The sequence below is a fragment of the Arachis duranensis genome, chromosome 10 (assembly GCF_000817695.3).
Source record: "Arachis duranensis cultivar V14167 chromosome 10, aradu.V14167.gnm2.J7QH, whole genome shotgun sequence".
Taxonomy (NCBI): Eukaryota; Viridiplantae; Streptophyta; class Magnoliopsida; order Fabales; family Fabaceae; genus Arachis; species Arachis duranensis.
Window position 1 is genome coordinate 36,784,204 of NC_029781.3, and position 19,133 is coordinate 36,803,336.

At 37.0% G+C, this 19,133-nt stretch overlaps 1 non-coding gene across 1 annotated transcript; it reads left to right on the forward strand.

Moving 5' to 3' along the window:
• The first annotated feature begins 399 nt into the window (after nt 1–399).
• LOC127743282 (small nucleolar RNA R71) lies at nt 400–507 on the forward strand. Its single transcript, XR_008004676.1, has one exon. It is a non-coding gene; the product is annotated as a small nucleolar RNA R71 (small nucleolar RNA).
• Nucleotides 508–19,133: the final 18,626 nt, after the last annotated feature.

Sequence of the window (19,133 nt, forward strand, 5' to 3'; positions counted from 1 at the left end):
ATAACGTTCACCCATGTAATTTACCTCTGCCATTGTAGGGTTCTCAGGATCATAAGCTTCTTTTTCAGAAGATGCCTCTTTAGTACTGTTGGATGCATTTTGTCATCCATTCAGACTTTAAGAAATCATGTTGACTTGCTGAGTTAACATTTTCTTCTGAGCCAATATGGCATTCAGAGCATCAATCTCAAGAACTCCCTTCCTTTGAGGCGTCCCATTATTCACGGAATTTCTCTCAAAAGTGTGCATGAACTGGTTATTTGCAACCATGTCAATAAGTTCTTGAGCTTCTGCAGGCATTTTCTTTAAGTGAATGGATCCACCAGTAGAATGGTCCAGTGACATCTTAGAGAACTCAGATAGACAATAATAGAATATATCCAGAATGGTCCATTCTGAAAGCATGTCAGGAGGACACCTTTTGGTCATCTGCTTGTATCTTTCCCAAGCTTCATAGATGGATTCACCATCTTTTTGTTTGAAGGTCTGAACATCCACTCTAAGCTTGCTCAACTTTTGAGGAGGAAAGAACTTAGCCAAGAAGGCCGTGACCAGCTTATCCCAAGAGTCTAGGCTATCCTTAAGTTGTGAGTCCAACCATGTTCTAGCTCTGTCTCTTACAGCAAAAGGGAAAAGCATGAGCCTGTAGACTTCAGGATCTACTCCATTGGTCTTAACAGTCTCACAGATCTGTAAAAACTCGATTAAAAACTGATAGGGATCTTCTGATGGAAGTCCATGAAACTTGCAGTTCTGTTGCATTAGAGCAACTAATTGAGGTTTCAGCTCAAAATTGTTTGCTCCAATGGCAGGGATTGAGATGCTTCTTCCATCAAACTTGGAAGTAGGTGTAGTATAATCACCAAGAATCCTCCTTGCATTATTATTTTCGGTTGCCATCTCTTCTTCCTTTTCAAACATTTCTGTAAGGTTGTCTCTGGATTGTTGTAATTTAGCTTCTCTTAGTTTCCTCTTCAGAGTCCTTTTAGGTTCGGGATCTGCTTCAACAAGAATATTCTTGTCCTTGCTCCTGCTCATATGAAAAAGAAGGGAACAGAAAATAATAATAGGGATCCTCTTTACCACAGTAGAGAGATTACTTTATATTAGCAGAAGAAAAAAGGAATAGAAGAAGGAAAAGGTAAGAATCCAAATACAAGGGTGAAGATAGGTTCAGATTCTTGAGATGAAGAGAAGTGTTAGTAAATGAATAAATAAATAGAATATGATGAGAGAGGGAGAAATTCGAAAATAAATTTTGAAAAAGAGTTAGTGATTTTCAAAAATTAAAGAGGGAAATAAAATTAAAATTAAAATTTAAAATAATTAATTAATTAAAAAGAATTTTAAAAAAGGGGTGAGAAATTTTCGAAAATTAGAGAGGGAAGAGTAGTTAGGTGGTTTTGAAAAAGATAAGAGACAAACAAAAAGTCAATTAGTTAGTTGAAAAAGATTTGAAAGTCAATTTTGAAAAGATAAGAAGATAAGAAGTTAGAAAGGGATATTTTGAAATCAAATTTTTTTTTGAAAAAAGATATGATTTAAAAAGATATGATAAAAAGATATGGTGAAAAAGATATAATTTTTTAAATTAAAATTAATTACTTGACTAACAAGAAACTAAAAGATATGATTCTAGAATTTAAAGATTGAACCTTTCTTAACAAGAAAGTAACAAACTTCAAATTTTTGAACCAATCACATTAATTGTTAGTAAAGTTTTCGAAATTTTTGAATTAAAGATAAGAAAAAGATTTTAAAATTCAAATTAAAAATTTTTGAAAAATAGTAAAAAAATGAAAAAGATTTGATTTTTGAAAAAGTTTTGAAAATATAAGATTTTTAAAATTGAAAATTTGACTTGACTTACAAGAAACAACTAATTTTAAAATTTTTTTGACTAAGTCAACTCAAATTTTCGAAATTTAGGAGAGAAATAAGGGAAAGATATTTTTTATTTTTAAATTTTTAATGATGAGAGAGAAAAACACAATTATGACCCAAAACATGAAAATTTTGGATCAAAACACATGATGCATGCAAGAACACTATGAATGTCAAGATGAACACCAAGAACACTTTGAAGATCAAGATGAACATCAAGACTTATTTTTGAAAAAATTTTTAATGCAAAGAAAACATGCAAGACTCCAAAGTTAGAAATCTTTAATGCTTAGACACTATGAATGTAAAAATGCACATAAAAAACAACAAAAGACACAAAACAAGAAAACATCAAGATTAAACAAGAAGACTTACCAAGAACAACTTGAAGATCATAAAGAACACCATGCATGAATTTTCGAAAAATGCATAAAATTTTTTTAGAAATATGCAACTGACACAAAACTTATAAATTGACTCATGACTCAAACAAGAACACAAAATATTTTTTTGATTTTATGATTTTATTATTTTTTGTATTTTATTATTTTTATTTTTTTTGAAATTTTATAGGAAAAACAAAATAAAAATTTTTTAAGAAGAATTCCAGGAATCTTTCAATGTTAGCCTAAAGTTCCAATCCAAGAGTTGGACATGGCTTAATAGCCAGCCAGCTTTAGGATATAAATCAGGCACGCAACAGCTGATACTTCATCCAATTCCATATACATGCCTTTTATGTTGACAAGTTGAAGCCTTAATCCAAAAGAATTTGGATATGGCTTTACAGCCAGCCAGGCTTTAACATGTTACCATGAAACTCTAGAATTCATTCTTAAAAAAATTAGAATAATTTTCGAAAACAAAAGGGAAAATTTTTGAAAGATTTTTGAAAAAAAAAAAATTTGAAGAGAAAATTACCTAATCTGAGCAACAAGATGAACCGTCAATTGTCCAAACTCGAACAATCCCCAGTAACGGTGCCAAAAACTTGATGTTGTTGTCGGACCAAATACATGGCACTGTTGTTGCCAGATTAAAAACTTGGCACCATTGTGGTCTGGAAACAATTGTGAAATTGTTGTTCGAAATTAATTCCCCGGCAACGGCGCCAAAAACTTGGTGCACGAAATTGTGATCTCTAACAATGGCATTCAAATTGGTATGCGCATCTACTAACTCAGTACTTTCTTCACAACCTCGCACAACTAACCAGCAAGTGCACTGGGTCGCCCAAGTAATAAACCTTACGTGAGTAAGGGTCGATCCCACGGAGATTGTTGGTATGAAGCAAGCTATGGTCATCTTGTAAATCTCAGTTAGGCGTATAATAAATGGTTATATAGTTTTCGAATAATAATAATAATAAATAAACAGAAAATAAAGATAGAAATACTTATGTAAATCATTGGTGAGAATTACAGATAAGTGTATCGAGGTGCTTTGTCCCTGTTGGATCTCTACTTTCCTACTGCCTTCCTTCAGTCCTTCTTACTCCTTTCCATAGCAAGCTGTATGTAGGGCATCACCGTTGTCAATGGCTACATCCCATCCTCTCAGTGAAAATGGTCCAAATGCTCTGTCACAGCACGGCTAATTATCTGTCGGTTCTCGATCATGTCGGAATAGAATCCATTAATTCTTTTGCGTTTGTGATCACGGCCAACAATCGCGAGTTTGAAGCTCGTCACAGTCATTCAATCCCTAAATCCTACTCGGAATACCACAGACAAGGTTTTGACTTTCTGGATTCTCATGAATGCCGCCATCAATTCTAGCTTATACCACGAAGATTCTGATTAAGGAATCCAAGAGATATGCGCCCGGTCTAAGGTAGAACAGAAGTGGTTGTCAGTCACGCGTTCATAGGTGAAAATGATGATGAGTGTCACGGATCATCACATTCATCATGTTGAAGTGCAATGAATATCTTAGAATAGGAATAAATTGGATTGAATGGAAAATAGTAGTAATTGCATTAAAACTTGAGGTACAGCAGAGCTCCACACCCTTAATCTATGGTGTGTAGAAACTCCACCATTGAAAATACATAAGTGATAGTGGTCCAGGCATGGCCGAGTGGCCATCCCCCAAAACATGATCAAAGGATCAAAATACAATCCAAAGATTTGACTGAACCAAGATTCGACTCCTAATTCAATAGTTAAGAGTTCTATTTATACTATACTAGCTACTAGGGTTTACAGAAGTAAGTAACTGATGCAGAAATCCACTTCCGGGGCCTACTTGGTGTGTTCTTGGGCTGAGCTTGAACTTTACACGTGTAGAGGCTTCTTTTGGAGTTGAACGCCAATTTTTAACGTGTTTTTGGCGTTCAACTCTGGTTCGTGACTTGTTTCTGGCGTTTGACTCCAGAATGCAGCATGGAACTAGCGTTGAGCGCCAGTTTGCGTCGTCTAATCTCAAATAAAGTATGGACTATTATATATGGCTGGAAATCTCTGGATGTCTAATTTCCAACGCCATTGAGATCGCTCCATTTGGAGTTCTGTAGCTCCAGAACTCTATTTCGAGTGCAGGGAGGTCAAAATCCAACAGCATCAGCAGTTCTTTGTCAGCCTTCTATCAGAGTTTTGCTCAAGTCCCTCAATTTCAGCCAGAAAATACCTGAAATCACAGAAAAACACACAAACTCATAGTAAAGTCCAGAAATGTGAATTTAACATAAAAACTAGAGAAAATATCCTTAAAAGTAGCTAGATCCTACTAAAAACTACTTAAAAACAATGCCAAAAAGTATATAAATTATCCGCTCATCACATGGTTTTGTGTTCACTTCCTAATATTACTCCATGATAGAAAACATGCTTATTTTGCCTTAGAATTGCTATATTTTGATACACTTTATTGCCATTTGATGCCGTGACGTATTTGTTGAGTGATTTCAGAATTAATAGGGTAAGAATAGCCTAGAAGAGAGAAAGAAAGCATGCATAAGAGGAAGGAACATGAGGATTTGGATTTTGGAAAGTGCAGCATCGACGCGCACGCGTACATCACGTGCACGCGTGGATGAGGATAGCTGGAAGCGGCGCGCAAGGATGGACGTTTCAGCGCAGGCCAAAGAATTCCAACCGACGTGCACGCGCACTTGGCGCGCACGCTTAGATCACAAAAGCAATCAGCACGCACGCACGCATGGCGCGCACGCGCAGGAAGCTGCACGTGACCTCATTAAAGGAAATCGTGCCTGGCGATTTCTGAGGCTTATGAGGCCCAACTTCAAGCTGTTTCTGCATGGAAAAGACCCAAGGATGCTAGGGAGAAAGGGGGGATCAATCATTTTACACTAAGACACATTTTTCTAGTTTTTTATCAATCATTTTACACTAAGACACATTTTTCTAGTTTTTTGGGTTCTTTGTTCTTCTAGAGAGAGAAACCCTTGTTCTTCTCTAGATCTAGCTTTAATTTGATCTTTGCTTGTTGAAACTCTGAATTGGATCTTGTTAATTACTAGTTTGATTGTTTAATTTGAATTCCTTAGTAAAATTTTGCTTAGATCTTGTGTGAGTTTATGAATTCTAGTCAATTGTCACTTTATACCCATTGCATGAATGTTGTGAATCTTGACTTGTTGATGTTACATTGATGATTTCTATGATTAATTGTGTTGTTTGAGTGATTGTAAGTTGATATTTGTTAGTGGGTATTTGTTAAGTTCAATTCAATTGTAATTTGAACATGTCTTTTGTTAATGCTTACCAAGTGTTTGATGAATTGTTTACTTTGATTATGGAGTAGTTCTTTTTACTCTTGGCTTAGGCCAAGGGAATTGGGTAAACTTGAGTCATTGGGTCTAATGGATTTGATGATTTGGGAACCTTTAGTGGTCAATTTGATAGCCATTGACACTAGCCTACTACTAGGTTAATTAGTAGTGAGGTTAGACCGTATGGGTTGATGTTGACCAAACCATTTAACATACTTCAAGTATAGAAGTAGACTTAATGAGTTTGGTTCCTCATAATTGTCAAGATATGGTTATTAGACAAGGATAGTGACCCCAATTCCCATGCCTAGCCAAGAGTTGCTTTTATTATTCATATTTGAAAACCCAATTTCTTAATTGTCTTGCTTTAGTTGTAGTTATTGTTAGTTGAGAGTAGAATTAAATTGAATGTTATCTTCTTAGTTTGAAATTGCTCACATCTTGCTTGCTTATTTGAATTAATTCTTTGCACTTTAGATTACTTGTTTGCTAAGATTCCTCGTTTACTTTCTCGCTTATGACTTACAACCCCGGATTTCTAACCAATGTTGAAGCACATGTTTGCCCATTTCTTGTGAGATAACCCAAGGTTTGAATACTTCGGTTATTTTATTGGGGTTGAACTTGTGACAACCAATTCCCTTCTAAATTTGATGTGAGAGTTATTTGTTGGTTTGGGGCTATACCTACAATGGAACTATTTTGTGAAATTCCTTACCAACAATTCTCGCTGCATCACAATGATAGGTGCTGAGGAAAGTTTTCTTTTCAGATTTTCAAAAGCCAGCATGCATTCTAGATTATATACAAAAGGTGTATCAGAGACAAGTAAGTTGCTCAAAGGCTTGGCAATTTTTGAAAAATCTCTAATAAACCTTCTGTAGAATCCAGCATGTCCCAAGAAACTCCTAATTGCTTTGACATTACTAGGTGGATGAAATCTCTCAATTATCTCCACCTTAGCTCTGTCCATCTCTATACCTTTATTGGAGATTTTATGGCCAAGAATTATTCCTTCTATTACCATAAAATGGAATTTTTCTGAGTTTAAGACTAGATTTGTTTTGTGGCATCACCTTAGCACCAGTGCAAGGTGATGCAAGCAATTCGGGAAGGATACAGGTTCTTGTGCTTCTTCTTTATCATTCAGGTTTTTATCCACTTTCTTCTCTTGCGTTGCCTTTGAAGTCTCCTTTAGTTCCTTCCCACTCCTGAGTGTGATAGCTTTGCATTCCTCCCTTGGGTTTGCACTGGTGTTACTACAAGGATTATGGTTAAGGTCTTGCTTGGATAGGTATCCAATCTGTATTTTAAGTTTCTTGATGGCCGCATCTTGGTTTTGTATATTGAATCTCACCTCCTCCTTGAAAGCTTTCATGTCTTTAGACTCCTTGCAGAGTTCTCCAAGCATGGCCTCAATCCAGGATAGTCTATCCTCTAGTGGTGAGGGTAAGTTGGAATTTGGGAGTTGAGATTGGCTATTTGGTGCTTGGTATGGATGCTGGAAAGAGTTGTTGTGTGAGGGTTGATATGATCTCTAATTAGTGTATTGGTAGGTGGAACAGTTGTATTGGTTAGAGTTTTGTGTTCTATGATCTTGATTCTGGTTTTGTTGGTTTCCCTACCCAAATTTTGGGTGGTTTTTCCAACCAGGATTATAGGTTTTAGAGTGTGGATCATAGGGTTATCTTGTTGAGTTTCCAATCACCTCCTTCCTCTGCATTGAACTCTTCTTGAGCTTATGGTTGAGTAGTGACTACTGTAGCATGATTCCTCTCCATCTGCTTGGTAAGGTCAGCCCATTGTTTGGTAATTAGCTTATTTTAAGCTAGCAATGCATCCATGTGATTCAGCTCCATCACCCCTCTATTTGTGTTTCTATTAGAAGCATAAAAGTATTCATTGTTGGCCTCAGTTTCTATGATTTCTATGGCCTCATCAATTGTCTTCTTCTAGTTGAGGAAACCTCCTAAAGAGTGATCTAAGGCCTTCTTTGACTCTTGTGACAAACCTTCATAGAAAATGTGCAGCTGTCCCATTCATTGAACATGTTTAGAGGGCACTTCCTTGTTAGCTCCTTGTATCTCTCCCATGCTTCATAGAGAGTCTCACCATCTTGTTGCCTTAATGTTTGTACCTCAGTCCTCAATCTATTGACTCTTTGGGGAGGGTAAAATCTTGCCAAGAATTTGTTCATCACATCTTCCCAAGTAGTCAAGCTTTCCTTAGGGAAGGATTCTAGCCACTTTGCTGCTTTATCCCTTAGAGAAAAGGGAAACAAAAGAAGCTTATAAGTGTCTGGGTCGACTCTATTGGACTTCACTCTGTCACATATTCTCACAAATATGGTTAGACATTGGTTGGGGTCTTCTTGGGCACTACCTCCAAATGAACAATTATTTTGAACAAGGGTGATGAGTTGAGGTTTTAACTCAAAGTTGTTGGCATGAATGGTTGGTTTTAGGATGCTACTTCCACATTTTCCTGGTTTTGTGTTAATGTAAGAGCCTAGAACTCTTCTCTCCTGCCCAGCATGATTAGCTGCACCCTCTCTAACATGGTTATGCACCTCTTCCTCATGATGGTTCTCTATATCATCCTCCATATTTATATCCAAGTTCTCCTCTTCTTCCTCTGCACCAACAACCTTCTTCCCTCTTGCTTCCCTCCTTAATCTAAGGAATGTCCGCTCAGGTTCAGATTCAAAGAAGGTTGAGGCTCCCCTTCTTCTACCTGTCATACAATTAACAAAACACACCGGCAAGAGACAAGAGAAGAAATCACTCTTGTTAAGGTTATGGTTAGTGTGAGTGGTGCAATTTATCAAACAGTTAGTCGATTAGTTGCAGAAATGTAAATAAGCAAGAAATAAAAGTAAAAGTGCTGAGAATGAAAGTAAACAACAGAAACGAAATAAATCAACAAAGAAAAAGAAAATTTCTCAATCTAGTTATCCTCTAATTTAATCATTGTTAATGCAAAATCAATACCCGACAACGGCGCCATAAACTTGATGCACGAAAACTTGTCTCTCAACAAATTTTCCTTCGTCAAGTAAAAACTCAGAATAGAGTGAGATCGAATCCCACATGGATTGATTGGTTGAGCAACTTTTATTAGAGGAGTGTTCTAGTTAAGCTGAGCAGACGTTGGATTAAGAATTGCAGAAATTTAATTAGCGAAAAAGTAAATAACAGGAATGTAAATATCAGAATGTAAATGGCAGAAATTAAATTGTAAAAAGTAAATTGCAAGAAATTAAATGGGGATTCGGGCAATGAAAATCAAAGTAAATAGCAGAAATTAAAGAGAATGGGTAAGATCAGAAGTGGGGAAGTTAATTGGGCTTAGGAGATGTTGCATTCTCCGGATCAAGTTTATCTTCATCTCTTCCTCAATCAATGCATTCGTTCACTTTCTTGGCAATCTTAAGTGATTGGATCCCAATGTCTTGACAATCCAATCTCTCTAAGTTTGAACAATTGCCCAACATTTTGATTTAATTGCTCATGGGAAAAGATGAAGTACGATCACTGATTATACCACATGTTTTTCTAGATCAAAGTATTGGTAGGATTATATGTCACTGTATCCATCCAACCCCCAACCCAGTCCAACATGAGAAAGCATTTCTAGCATGATTTCCTCATTTCTCTCTCAAGTTTTAGAGGAAATCCAAGTATGAACTGCTTCTCTATCAAGACAACTGTTCAATTGAATTAAGATCAAAAGCTTTCTAGCGAAATCAAGAGAAAATAAAGAAGAAGAAGATGAAAACTATTATTGATCCATTGAATTACAACAGAGCTCCCTAACCCAATGAAAAGGGGGTTTAGTTGTTCATAGCTCTGGGAATGGAAATTGAAAAGGGAAAGTGCATTGAATGTAAAACTAAATTACAGAGAAAGTAGAAATATAGAGTGTTTACAATTTTGGATCCCCAGATCCCTCTTTCCTTTTCTAGTTCACCCCTATATATACTACTTCTCTGATCTTCAGTTCAGTCTGCAAGTTTCTGGATCTGGGCCTTTGAGCTCAGTTGAAGCAGTTACAACTTAATGGGCTTAGCTCAGCTTGCTAAAAGAAGTTGAGTCAGGTATAATTCACATCAGTCAAGGTGTTAGTGTGGTTAACGTTAAGTGTAAATTCTGGTTTGAAGAAGTTAGTGACATTAACTTTTTCACTAACGTCCCAACTCTCTCGAGCTACATTAACCCAATGTTAGTGGCACTAACGTGACCACTAATGTATCCTTTCCTAACTTTTGATAACGTTAATGGTGTTAACTTCAACATTAATGTTACAATCATTCTTCCTTCCACGTTAATGGCCCACGTTAGTGGAGCTAACGTGGCCATTAACGTAGGTGTACCATGACTCAAAGGCATTAGTGACACTAACTTTGTCACTAACGTTGCAAACCTTTTTCCCCTTCCACGTTAGTGGCACTATTCTGGCCACTAACGTGGACTTCTTGGCCATCTCCAACGTTAGTGACAAAGTTAGTGTCACTAACGTTCACTGTTCTCCCCTTGCTCGATGTTAATACCCACATTAGTGGCGTTAACGTAGCCACTAACGTGGTTAATCTTGGCCTTGTCCAACGTTAGTGACAAAGTTAGTGTCACCAACGTTGGCTCCCTTCGCACTCCACGTTAATACCCACGTTAGTGGCGTTAACGTAGCCACTAATGTTGGTTATCTTAGCCTTTTCCAACGTTAGTGACAAAGTTAGTGTCACTAACGTTGGCTTCCTTTTTGCTCCACGTTAACGCCCACGTTAGTGGCGTTAACGTGGCTCTTAACGTGGGTGTCAATTGGCCTTTCTAACTTAGTGGTGTTAACTTCAGCACTAACGTTGGAGCTTCTCCTTTCTTCCACGTTAGTGCTCACGTTAGTGGCACTAACGTGGGTTTAAATGGCCTTCGAAGGTGTTAGTGGTGTTAACTTCACCACTAATGTTGCAAGCTTGCTTTTCTTCTACATTAATGGCCACGTTAGTGCCACTAACGTGGCTCTTCTCTACTTCTTTTGTTCCTGAAATTAAACAAACAAATTGCATCAAAGCCTTGTTCTTGGACATGAGATTATGCATCATCTAATTTGTCATTCAATTCATGCATTATTCCCATGAAATCATGTAAAATTCACAATATTTGCTTGAATCAAGATATAAGTGCATATTCATCCAAATGCTTGCTTATTGCCTAAGAAAATGCATGAAACTACCTAAACAACATAAAGAAAAGGCTAATAAAACTAGCCAAGATCCCTTGGCATCAGTACTGAAAATGGGGACTGTGACCAAAGAACCAAAGATTATATCCATGAAAAAGAGAAGGTCATCAAAAAGGAATCCAACCCTTACCTTAACAAGCAAGGAGAATCAAGCTGAAAATAATAAAAGAAAACTTGTTAGGAGGAATTCAAATCTGAGGGCACTAATCTCCTCCTCTTTTCCCTTGGAGTCATTTCTTTTAACTAACTAGAAGAAGAGGAAGAAAGTCAACAATCAAGTGTCAAGCTAATGACATTAAAGAGGCGTTTGTTGGGAAGCGTAAGTATCCTTTAGTTTATTCCAGTTCTATCTCAGTATTTTATTCTTTTTTTCTTATTTTCAAAGTATTCCTAGGTTTTCTAACATTTGTGATCATATGTAGCCATTAAAACAAAAATAGGAACACGTAATAGAAAATAGAACATCCTGGAGGGTGCCCGTTACTAGCATTCAATGCCAAAAGGGAGAAGAGAGCATGGGCATTCAATGCCGATAAGGGAACAGAAAGGACTAAGTTTACTTTGCTTGGGGACAAGCAAACTCTTTAAGTTTAGTGTTGTAGAGCAAGCTCTAGATGTATATTATCATCAATGACACCAAAGGGAGGTGAATCATCTTCACAGAAGAGCACAGCCTGAGCAACGATCGGCACTGAAGTGGTTGAGTTTCATTCCCCCTTCTTTCAGTGTTTTAGTATTTTATTCAATTTTTTGTTTGCTATTCTATATTTTGCATGATCACTCTTAGGATTTTGCTTTAGTAGTTTATTTTTAAAGTTTTTAAAATTTTTATGGTTGTAAGATGTCTCATGAATTGTCCACTAAGCATAACAAGAAAATTTTTTGAAAAAGAAGTAGTAAAATACACAAGATCTTGAGTTTTATTATGACTTATTCCAATTACTTTGATATGGTGGACTTGCCTTCACTTTCTAAATTTATGAATTAACTGTGCATATTTGAAAAATAAAAATATCGATTATTGAAACAAGAAAAAGCAGCAAAAAGAAAAAGAAAGAAAAATAAAAGGCTCAAAATAAAAAGAAAAGAGCAAGGATTCAAGGCTTTGAGCATCAATGGTTAGGAGGGTCAAAATTGGCCTAAAAAGCTCAAATGAGTTGCTATCCCTAACTAAATGCTTGTAGTGTGAAGGTGTCAAGTGAAAAGCTTGAGACTGCAGTTAAATTCGTGATCTAAAGCAAAAAGAGTACGCTTAAGAACTCTGGGCACCACTGACTGGGAATTTAAGCAACGCTAAATTCGAATCCAAGGGGTTCCCCAGTTAAGTGCCTGTGACGTTTATATATCCGGTGGTAATATGGGAAAACAAAATGCTTAGAGTCACCGCTAGCCTTAAAAGGTGCAAAGCACCAAAAGAAAAGGATGGGTTCAAGAATCAAGAAGAGCTAAACTAAGAAAATCAATAATATCATCCAAATTATAGTTCCAGGAGATGCCAATATTTCTGAGCTTCAAAAGAAAGTGAGATGCCAAAACTATTTAGAAGTAAATAGCTAATAGCCCCACTTAGTATTTGGAACTAAGCTTCATTGACAACTCTGAGACTTATTTTAATTTTCTCTTCTTTTTAGTCCTACTTGTTTTTCGTTGCTTGAGGACAAACAATTGTTTAAGTTTGGTGTTCTGATGAGCAGATATTTTATATGCTTTTTGATGCTATTTTCCTACTATTTTTAGTATATCTTGTTAAGTTTTATTATATTTTAGTAGATTTTAGTGCAAAATTCACTTTTTGGATACTACTTTGAGCTTTTGTGTTGTTCCTATGATTTTAGCAGAATTTTGGATGAATTTGGCAAGTTTTGGCAAAGTCTGATTCAGAGGCAAAGAAAGCATAGCAAATGCTGTCAAGATTTGACCACCTTGCATTCAAATGAGCATTTCTGGAGCTACAGTGGTCCAATTGATGCTTTCACAATGGCGTTGAAAAGCTAACTTTTGAAGCATTTCAGCAATATATAATAGTATATACTTTTCTTTGGAAAGGACTGCCTAAAATGGGCATTGAACGCCCAAGTTACCCCCTTTCTAGCGTTCAAATCCCAAATAGGATCAACCCCCCAAGTTGAACGCCCAAACTGGCGTTTAATGCCAGTCAGGGGGCAGGAAACGTCCAGAACATGATTTGACGCCAGGCATCAACCCAAACACTTACCAAGTGGGCGCCAAAATGGACTTAAGCACTTCTTAGCTTATTTTATTTCCCTTTTTGTAATTTTTAATTAAAAATAATATCTTTTAGGTTTAGTCTTAGAGTTTTTATTATAAATAAAGGGACTTTCTTTATCCTGAGGACTATGCCTCCCAAGAGGGGAGAAGCACATACACTATTTCTCTGTTTTTTCTATAAAGCATGAGCAACTAAACCTCCTAGGTTAAGGATAGGAGCTCTGCTCATTCCTACGGATTAATATCATTACTTTTCTACTTTAATATATGTTTAATTCTTTTCTATCATGCATTTTCGTTCTTCGTCCTTATGAATTTGGGGCGGAACTGGTGTATGGCCCTGTATTCTACCTACGTTCTTACGAATCCTTGGCGGGATAGTATGGAGCTACAACTTGAAAATGCGTCACAGGTTCCAACACGTTATCTGGGCTAATTGGGATATGTGACATAAAATCCTGTTAGTCATGGGTAATTGAGGTTTCTGTGGTGCTAAGGCTAGAATCATAGAGTTTCATTCTCCGATCCAAAAGATTCGACCTTATCTGTGGCATTTTGAGTACGATCATCAGAGCTTGAATTGCGTGAGCTTCACCCTCATTCAGATCAATTGACCATTGGCATGGCGTTTGATGTGGATTGATGAGCGGATATTTTATGTGCTTTTTGGCATCATTTTCATATATTTTCATTATGTTTTGTTTAAGATTTATTATATTTTCATAGGTTTTAGTGCAAAATTCACATTTTTGGGTTCTAGTTTGAGTTTGTGTATTTTATGATGATTTCAAGTATTTTCTGGTTGAAATTGAGGAGCTTGAGCAAAAGTCTGATTCAGAGACAGAAAAAGCACTGCAGATGCCCTCAAGATCTGACCTCCATGCACTCAAAGGAGCTTTTCTAGAGCTAAAGAATTCCAAATTGTGCGGTCTCAACGGGTATGGAAAGCTAACATCCAGGGCTTTTCAGAAATATATAATAGTTTATACTTTGCTTTGTAAATGAAGTCCCAAAACTGGTGTTCAATGCCAGCCACCAGCCCCATTCCTGACATTCAACGCACAAAGGGGAGTAGCTGGCATTAAAATGCCCAAAAAAGAGTGCAAGGTTGGTGTTCAATGCCCAAAAAGGGTCTAGCTTGTGAATTTTGCTCAAGCTCAGTGCAAACACTCACCAAGTGGGCCCCAAAAATGGATTTTTGCACTACAAGACTAGTTTATATTATTTCTATAATTCCTAGTTATCAGATTAGTATATATAGGAGGAGATCACCCTTGTTTAGGATCTTCTTCCTCCCCCATTTTATTTTTGAACAACATTATGCACAGTATGAGTCACTGACCTCCTAAAGTTAAGGTTAGGAGCTCTGCTGAGTTTCATGGATTAATAATATTACTGTTCTAGTTCAATACGTCTGATTCCATTCCATTATGCATTCTCGTTCTTCATCTCATGAATTGAGGGTGACCCATGACAATCACCCTTGTTCTACATGGGTTTCGTGCGTGTCCTGACCTAAATAGCATTGAACCAAAGCTAGAGATTTCATCGCAGATTCCAATAGAGTACCTAAGCAACGTTGGATACATGACATGAAATCCCGTTGACCATGGGTAAGTGAGGTCTCTGTGGCGCTAAGGCTAGAGTCTGAGAAGCAGTGTTCCCTGATCTGGAAGATCTGCGTTGTCTGTGGCACCCTGTGTAGGATCGTGAAGGGGAGTGGATTGCTTAGAGCTTCATCTTCTGCTACAGTGAGAAATCTAGAGGAGGCTTGATGAGAGGACATGAGTCACTTGCAACATGGTGGATTGCTGTAATGGAGGAGGTTAACTTGATGAGAGGACATGAGTTAATCACTTACGACTGCCATTGAAGGAATAAAAAATTATTGAAGTAGACAGTAAGTAAAGTTAATTTGAAAAGACAAAGCATCTCTGAAGCCTCAACCGTTCTCATACCATTGATTTCACACCTATCTAGTAACGTTTTATTTATATGTTTTATATGTTTTTCGTGACAAATTATAATTTCTATCTGCCTAACTAAGATCTGCAAGGTAACCATTGCTTGCTTAAACCAACAATCTTTGTGGGATCGACCCTCACTTACCTGAGGTATTACTTGGACGACCCGGTATACTTGCCGGTCTATCTGTGCAAAACGTGCGGAGCCAGTTTCGTGCACCATAGATCAAAGGAGATTATTGACCACTAGCCCTGGCTTTAATCACTTAAAATCATGCCATTGAATGGATCACTCATTATTAAAATAATTAGTAAGAAGTGTTAATTCGGAAGAACAAGCATCTCTGAGGCCTTAACTGCGTTCTTATCATTGTTTCGCCATCAAGTTGGTATTACTTTCGTTCTTGTTTCATTTCATGCGTTTCTAAGTGTATATTATCATCAATGGCACCAAATGGAGGTGAATCATCTTCACAGAAGAGCACAGCCTGAGCAACCATCAGCATTGAGGTAGTTGAGTTTCATTCCCCCTTCTTTCTATTTTTCTGTATTTTATTCTATTTTTTGTTTGCTATTATAGCTTTTGCATGATCAATCTTAGGATTTTGCTTTAGTAGTTTATTTTCAAAGTTTTCAGAATTTTTATGGTTATAAGATATCTCATGAATTGCCCACTAAGCTTTACAAGAAATTTTTTTGAAAAAAAAGTAGTAAAATACACAAGGTTTTGAGTTATATTATGAGTTATTCCAATTACTTTGATGTGGTGGCCTTGCCTTCACTTTCTAAATGTATGAATTAACTATGCATATTTGATATTGGAGTTAAGCATATTGGCTCTTGAAAAATAATAAATATTGATTCTTAAAGCAAGAAAAACCAGCAAAAAGAAAAAGAAGGAATAAAATAAAAATAAATAGCTCAAAATAAAAAGAAAAGGGCAAGCATCCAGATGAGTTGCTATCCCTAACTAAATGCTTGTGGTGTGAAGGTTGGTGCACGAATCCCACACTTCGTACAAGTAAACCAGCAAGTGCACTGGGTCGTCTAAGTAATACCTGAGTGAGTCAGGGTCGATCCCACGAGGATCGTAGTTTGAAGCAAGCTATGGTTATCTTTGATGACAAGTCATCATATGCCCATTTTTCAAGCTAATTTCACTTGTTCCACTAGTTTTTATGCACTTTATTGCATTCTAAGTAAGTAATTTGGAATGGAAATGCATGGTTTCTTTGAATCAAACAACCACCATTTAATTGATGCTAAATCATGAGGTTTAAGCTAAATTTAATTGATTTTTAATGATTTATAAACCTTGTGAATTTGGTGATACTTTGAGTGGTTGTTTTGATTATTTGTAGATGAAGAAAAGAAGAAAATAAGAAAGTGTGGCTTAAGAAGCGTGACTCAGTGAAGAAGAAAGTGTGGCAAAGAAAATGAGGAAGCGTGGTGCATGGAAGGAGGAAGCCACAATGCTCTCTCCAAGAGCACAATGCTCTCCAACTCTCCTTGAGAGCATTATCGGGCTCATCAAAGAAATAAATTCAAGGAAAAAGCTTACCAATGCTTGCCACAAGGTTCGAACTCATGAGCAAGGGGGAGTGGGGGAGCGCTACTCACAAAGGAAAATAAGCCAAAAATTGGCCAAAATGCTCCCAACAAGTCTCGAACATGGAGGCTTCACTAGCAAAGCAAGGAAGCTACACTCTTAGAACCACTTGAGCGCTACCCTGATGATGTCCAAGACTTGGCACGCGAAATATTTCAAGGGCGCAAGACACACACTGCTCCGCTCTCCACAAGAGCAGGGCAGTCCCCTGGTGCCTCTACAAACCTTGGCGCAACAAGGATCTCCATCATAAGCCACTGCTCCGCTCTCCACAAGAGCAGAGCAGCCTCCTGGCAGCAACTTGGGCTGAAATTCAATTAAAAATCCAACTTAATTCATTTCTTCACCAAATTAAAACCCATCCAAATTCTAAAATCCAAGAATAGAAAGTGTATAAATAGAGGCTAGTTTGATTTAGTTAGAGAGATATCTTTACCTTCACTTTTATTTTTTCCGAGACTCACTTTGAAATTTTCTTTTTTTCATTTTGGAGCTTTTACTTTTGATTTTAGATCTTAGAGAATTGGGAAGGAGAATTGATCTCTCTTCTTTATTGTTCTTGCTTGAACACTTTTTATTTTACTTGCTTTGGATCTTGGGTGGAGAATTGAAGAACTTCTGTTTCAATCTCACCTTGAGATCTCTTGTTTACTCTTTCTGCATAATTGAATTTAAATTTCTGTTTACTGCTTCATCTTCTACTCTTTCTACAATTTACTTCTCTTTATTTCTTTTGCCATTGTTCTTGTTGGATCAAGGAAGGATTTGAGATCTAGACTTATTTTCTAGTCTCTTCCACTCTCGAGATCTTCGACCATCTTTTAATTTGCTGCAATTAAGCACAAGTCAGTTTCTGTTTTACATTCTCAAAGCATTTGACTCTTCTGTTTGAGATCTACTTCAATTTAATTCATGTTTTGCCTTTCTGCTAGTTGCAATTTACTTCTGCTTGTTTAAATCCTGCAATCCCAATTCCCAATTCCTTTTATGATTCAAGCAATTTACATTTCTTGCACTTTAAGATTCAGTTATTTACATTTCTTGCAATCTAAGTTTCGGCAATTTATATTTCTTGCATTTTAAGATTCATCCTCTTTAATTTCTCTGCACTTTAATTTTCAGTTAATTACCCCTCTCCCTTTACATTTCAAGCAACTTAGCTTCTATCAATTACAAACCACTCAACCAATACTTGATTCGCTTGACTAAATCAACCACTAAACTAAAATTGCTCAATCCTTCAATCCCTGTGGGATCGACCTCACTCAGGTGAGTTATTATTACTTGATGTGACCCGGTACACTTGCCGGTGAGTTTTGTGTTGGATCATTTTCCACACATTAATCTTGCAGATCTTAGTCAGGTGGATAAAAGAGTTGATGGATTTGTGAGATCCAAACTAGGTTGACCTATTTACAATGATAAAAAGATGGTTAAGGCTTGGAGATGCTTTGTTCTTCTGGATTAACTCTTGTCATACTATCTTCTTCAATTGTAAATGATTTTTTCTATGGCAGGCTGTATGTGATTAACGTCTTTTTTAAGATATTGCTAATACTCCTCCAGATCTGAACCCCAGGGTTTGTGCGGATCAATTCTGATTGAGGGTGAAGCTCCTGCAGTCCATTCTCCTTAATAATCCTACTGAAAATGCCACAGACAAGGTCAGATCTTCCACATCAGAGAATGCTGCAACTTTGGGTTCTAGCCACTACCACAGAGACCCTAATCCCCTCATACTTTGGTTGAACTGGTGTCTTGAGAAGTCCCCAACGAAGTCATGGATTAGCCGTCTAAGAGATATATAATCAAGCTGGTGGTTCATCATTGTCTGATGAAAGACTCACTCTGAACCCATGTAGGATGTGATAGCCTTATGCCAGTTCAACGCATTCATTTTGATGAAGAACAAAGATACATCTTAGAATAGAGAATCAAACACAAATTGAGAAAGAACAGTAGTATTTTTATTAATCCATAAAACTCAGCAGGGCTCTGGTGCACGGAATTGCAATCACACTTTTGTAACTCTGCACAACTAACCATCAAGTGCACTGGGTCATCCAAGTAATACCTTACGTGAGTAAGGGTCGATCCCACGGAGATTTCCAGCTTGAAGCAAGCTATGGTTATCTTGTAAATCTTAGTCAGGAGATTAGTGATAAAAATGATTTTGTTTATGAAAAGTAAATAACATGAAATGAATGATATTTGTGATTCAGTAATGAGGAACAGGTTGAGGTTCCAGAGATGCTCTATCAACTGAATCTGTGCTTTCCTACTGTCTTCTTCACCAAACACGAATGGCTTCCTTCCATGGCAGGCTGTATGATCCTCTCAGTCAAAATGGTCTAAGTACGGTTTCTGCACGGAAAATCAACTGTCGGATTTCTCATCTCGGGTGAAAAATACCAAGCACAGCTTCCGCACGGCTAATCATCTGTTGGTTCTCACTTGTGTTAGAATAGGATCTCTC